The following is a 6113-nucleotide window of genomic DNA, read 5'->3' on the forward strand; positions in this document are numbered from 1 at the left end:
ATTTTCCAAGGCGACGTGTATACCCATCATGTCAGCCACTACATCAGGCTCCACCAATGGGTCGGCGATGAGTTGGATTTCCTCCAGGTGAATCTGCTTAGCCGCCATATAAGTGGTGTCCGCCTCAGTCGCAGTGCTACCAGGAGACAGCAACTCCATACAAGAGGATGGGCCTTCTAGGGATGACACCTCAGTAGCCATGGTGCCTAAAGCAGCCGCCGCTTCAAGCTCCACCTCTAGCTCGGGGGGCTACTAAAGTACCCACTGTGAACTCAATCATAAGATAAGTATTGTAGATGGGGTAAACAGATCACATCCGTATCTATGTAATAGCATAGCCAAATAGTAGCTTGAGCCTGTCATCTTCTCATTGTAGCAACAGCCAAAGTGGTAACCAATCTATCTCGTACCTTGATGAAGAGTCATCTCTCAGAAAGGCAGCTCACAAGCGGCCTTCTTTCTTGTGGACTCCATTACGAGGTGCATGTTGATGTGTCTGGTTTCCTAAAGCTTTACCTCCAACAACCATCAAGCGGTCTTACCCGAAGCTCCTCCTGATAGCTGCTGCAACAACTCCCACAAAACTCGCCGTGGATCCTTTTCAACTTTAAGCAATCATTTGGCCTTTTTCCTCCCGCATCCTGTCATCACACAAGCGTAATCACACCAACTTCCTACGCACTACTAAGATGTATCCGCAACACATAGACTAACCACCATGATTAGATCTATTCCTACTAAGATCATATGCTAGCTAGTCATGTGAGAATAAGCATGCATCATAGGAGATTACAAAGGGAGAAACTACTAGCATTCTCTACCTTGCCACACGACTCATTCTACACTGGTTGAAAACCCGCCTTTAGTCCCGGTTGGTAAGCCACATAGGGCACGGAAATCCAACTGAGAATAATAAATCATGACTAAAGGTCCCGGTCTTTAGTCGTGGTCCTTTCACCTGGGACAAAAGGCACCTTTAGTCCTAGTTGGTAATACTAACAGCGACTAAAGCGGCTGCCATGCATGCACATGCACAGGTTCCCTTTAGTCCAAGTTAGTGTATTACCAACCAGGCTAAATGATTTTTTTACTTTTAATGTCAATTATTGTTTCACTTATACACACATGCGCACGCATACGTATACATCCTTAGCATGCACTACTTACACATATACATTCATCTTGTATATAAGCATGTTGTATATATATATTTCATAATAATATATGCATAATATTAATTATAATTACTACATATACAAATATTAGTAAATTGCAAATGAAACTATTATATATACAATTACTACATATATGCAATTAATAGCATATATATACAATAATTGGTCCCCTTAATTCTTAGAATCCTCCCGACCATAGTCTTCCGGTTCGACAATTCACTATCGATCATGAAATTCTCCATGAGGATTTATCACCTCATCACACAGAAATCCCAGGAGTGCTTCTTGGATTGCTCAGGTCCTATCCTCCTCCAGGAGTGCTTCCCTAATCACGATCATCTGTAATTTGCAAATATATAAATGTTAAACCAACAATTAAGTACAAAGAGAAAATGATTAGGTATGATTAATAGTTTTATTTTACGTACTTTCATATCATCTGATAGCACCTTGTCCTTCAGGAAATGGTAAATGTGCTCAGAGACGTAGTATCCACATAAATTATTCCCTTTTTCCTATCTAAAATATTTTAGTGAAAAAATAAGTTATGAAATATTAATCTTATAGAATGTACAAAATGTGCAAACTCAATCTATGACCCTTGCATAGACATGAAACACGCAGCAGAGCCAGCGGGCGCAGTATTTGCTGAACACTACAAGGAGTCAAGGACTATAGAGGCTTATTACCATCAAGGCAGCAGGGACGGCCTCACCTATGGCCGTGACCTCAAGGAACTCTCATCAGTCGTCATCGCCCTCCTCTTCCTGAGCTCATCACTTTTGTTTCATTATTATTCCCTAATAGAAATAGATGCCTGTTGCCCTTGACGAGGATCAACATTCTTGGCAAGTCCGATGGATCCGCCCGTCCGGTAGTGATGTTTTCTTCTGTTATAAGAGATGAGACTTCAAACTCGATCGTCAACAAATCTGCTCGTTCAATATTCTCAGATCAACGTACCATTGCAAATTAAGCCGCGATCGATGTCGTTTGATCAATCTTTCTTTAAGCTAAAAGTTGTTCTGTTGCATAAATGAACGTTCATGCCTGCACAGGTCGGATCCATGCAGCAGAGTCGGCGTCCATGCAGCAGAGTCGGATCCATCGTCCTTGCAAGGATCACTTGCAATGATCAACGACAACGAATGCGACCGTGTATGCTTAGCCGAAAGCAGCGACAATATGTTCGGCTCCTGTGGCTTTTTGCGGTGCTGGTGCCAAAGCAGATGCACCTCTGAGACTGTTGCTGCTGCTAGCGCTCCGACCCTCGCCTGAACAAACCATCCGATCCATGCATCATTATCTTGTCTATAATTATTATTTTTGCTTTACGCTAGCAATTTGCATTCCATTGCATAGGAAGGAACTACTGACGTTCGCTACCTTGTCACACGACTCATTCTACACCGGTGGAAAACCCGCCTTTCACTACAGGAGACGGAAGCTTTGCGGCAAAGCCCTAAATGCACTCGGCAACCACTTTGCCGAGTGTTGCACTCGGCAATCAACACTCAGCGAAGATGTTAACGGCAAACATACTTTTGCCGAGTGTTTTTCTTCGTGCACGCAGCAAAGCCCTAAGCCGAGTGCCGAAAAACACTTGGCAACATTTTTTTGCAAAAAATAAAAAAAAACCATGGCCGGCACCATTGGCCGCCGCTGCTGCCCCACGGCCCCCACCACTGGCCGCCACCACCACCGGCCGCCACTGCCGCCCCACGCCACTGCCACTGACGCCCCACGCACATCCCTGCCATCCCAGAGCCTCCTCCCCTCGACCCGATGTCGCTGAGCTCGGATCTGGCCGCCGCCGAGCCCCCTCCGCAGTAGAAGGAGGGGAGGGAGGAGGGAGAAGGAGGCCGGCGAGCTTCGGTCGGATCTGGCCGCCGCCGAGCCCCTCCTCGAGCCGCTGCAGCTGGAGCCCCCTCCCTCGAGGCACCTTGCCCGGCCGCCTGATCTCGCCCCCCGGTGGGGAGAGGGAGGAGCCCGGTCGCCGGATCTAGCCCGCCAGTAGGGAGAGGGAGGGGTCCGGCCGCCGGATCTCACCTGACGGTGAGGAGAGGGAGGGGCCCGGCCACCGGATCCGCCCGCGGTGGGGAGAGGGAGGGGCCTGGCTGCCAGCGGGGAGAGGAGGCACCCGGCCACCGGTGGGGAGAGGGAGGGGGAGGGACCTTGCTGGTGGGGATGGGAGGGGGCGGCGCCGGCGGGAGCTGAGGAGGGGAGAGGGGGCGCGGCTTCCGGCGGGCTAGATGAGGAGCGGACGGGGCACATGAAGAGGGGAGCTGAGGAGGGGCGCCTGAGTTTATGGCCGGGTGAAGGCGCATGGGTGAGTAAAAAGAAAAGTTTGCCGAGTGTAACAAAAAAAACACTCAGCAAACTCCCCCTTTGCTGAGTGTTTTTTAGTTTACACTCGGCAAACCCCCCCTTGCCGAGTGTTTTTTAGTTTACACTCGGAGTGTTTTTGCATCGGCTCTCGGCAAAGAGTTTATATGCCGAGTGTTCGGAAAAAAAAACACTCCACAAATTTGAGGTTTCCCATAGTGTTTAGTCCCAGTTAGTAAGTCGCATAGGACTCGAAAATCCAACCAGGACTAATAAATTAGGACTAAAGGTCTAAAGGGACCTTTAGTCCCGGTTAGTATATTAGCAATCGGGTCTAAAGGGGCCGCCATGCATACACATGCATGTGGCCCCTTTAGTCCCAGTTAGTGTATTAGCAACCGGGACTAAATGCTTTATTCTTAATTGTTTTTTACTTTTAATACTAATTATTGTTTCACTTGTACACTCGCGCATCCACGTATATATCCTTAGCATCCACTACTTACATGTATACATTCATCTTGTATATATGCATGTCGTATATCCATAATATTAATTATAATTACTATATATACAAATATTATTAAATTGCAAATGATACTATTATATATACAATTACTATATATAGAATTAATAGCATATATATATAATAAATTGTCCCCTTAATTCTTAGAATCCACCCCACCATAGTCTTCCGGTTCGACAATTGAATGCTCATCGTGAAATTCTCCATGCGGATTTATCACTTCGTCCCACAGAAATCCCAGGAGTGCTTCTTTGGATTGCTCGGGTCCTATCCGCCTACACGAGTGCTTCCCTAATAACGATCATCTGTAATTTGCAAATATATCAATGTTAAACCGACAATTAAATACAAGGAGAAAATGATTAGTTATTATTAATAGTTTTATTTTACATACTTTCATATCAAACGAAACGTGCAGTAGAGCCGGCGGGCGCAGTATTTGCTGAACACTACAAGGACTATAGAGGCTTAATACCTTCAAGGCATCAGGGACGGCCTCACCTATGGCCGTGACCTCAAGGAGCTCTCATCAGTCGTCATCGCCCTCCTCTTCCTGAGTTCATCACTTTTGTTTCATTATTATTCCCAAATAGAAATAGATGCCTGTTGCCCTTGACAAGGATCAACATTCTTGGCAAGTCCGATGGATCCGCCCGTCGGTTAGTGATGTTTTCTTCTGTTATAAGAGAAGAGACTCCAAACTCAATCGTCAACAAATCTGCTCGTTCAATGTTGTTCGATCAATGTACCAACTTCCACCAGAAAACAAGCAGTGAACTAATGGCGCATTCAGCTGGAAAGAATCTCTCTGCCCTCCTGATCCTGCTCGTCGCCATGGCCGCGGTTGCGGGTACGTACACGCGTGCACTTGCATCAACTACGTACATGTTGCAAATTAAGCCGCGATCGATGTCGTTTGATCAATCTTTCTTTAAGCTAGCAAAAAGTTGTTCTGTTGGATATATGAACGTTCATGCCTGCACAGGTAGGATCCATCCAGCAGAGTCGGCGTCCATGCAGCAGAGTCGGATCCATAGTCCTTGCAAGGAACACCCGAGTGCCAATTATAAAGGGATGTGCCTTGGAGTGATCAACGACAGCGAATGCAACAGTGTATGCTTAGACGAAAGCAGCGACAATATGTCCGGCTCTTGTGCCATTTTCATGTGCTGGTGCCAAATTAGATGCACCTCTGAGACTGTTGTTGCTGCTAGCGCTCCGACCCTCGCCTGAACAAACCATCCGATCTGTTGGATTGTAAGCGTGTCACAGCCCATGGGCCTGCCGTATCCGGCTCCCCATGTGGTCTATATGTATACAACTGTTGCTATTGAGGAATACATCGTGCATTATACAATCTATCATGGTATCACGCGAGTCGTTCCTGCGACCCGCTTTCGCTCAACCCTAGCCGCCGCCAGGGCACCCGCTCGCCGGCTCCACCCACCCACGGCCGCCCCGCTGAGCTCCTCGCCGGCCGATCCCCTCGCCTGCCGCTGAGCTACGCTCGCCAGGCCCCTCTCCTACTCTTCCTGCCGCCGATCCCCATCGCCAGGAACCCCAATGGCCGGTGACGACGCCGCCGCCGCTGCCACCGAGCAGCAACGGCAAGAGGAGGCGGAGGCCCTCGACAAGGCCCTCACCGCCAAGGAGGCGGCAAACGCCACCCTCCACGCCCAGGCGATCGCCCTCCACAACATCAAGAGCGCGATCACCCTGGTGCTGGACCAGTCGTCCAACAACTATGGTCGGTGGCGGCCTCTTTTCTTGATTGTGCTCGGCAAGTACAATCTGAAGGAGCACGTCCTCACCGACATCGCCTACCCCGATCGCTCGGCATGGGCGACCATGGACAACCGGGTCCTCACCTGGATCATATGCACCGTCTCCAACGATCTGCAACAGTCCCTGATAATCCGTGATCCCACCGCCCGATCTGCCTGGCTATACCTCGAAGAGGAGTTCTTCGCCCAGCGCGAATCGCGTGCACCGAGGTCGGAGGCTGAGTTCCGTTCCTTCCGGCAAAGGGATCTCTCAGTGACCGATTATCGCCGTCGCCGAGAAACAATGGCGACCTCCCTCAAGGA

This window comes from Setaria italica, chromosome VIII (genome assembly GCF_000263155.2).
Source record: "Setaria italica strain Yugu1 chromosome VIII, Setaria_italica_v2.0, whole genome shotgun sequence".
Classification (NCBI taxonomy): domain Eukaryota; kingdom Viridiplantae; phylum Streptophyta; class Magnoliopsida; order Poales; family Poaceae; genus Setaria; species Setaria italica.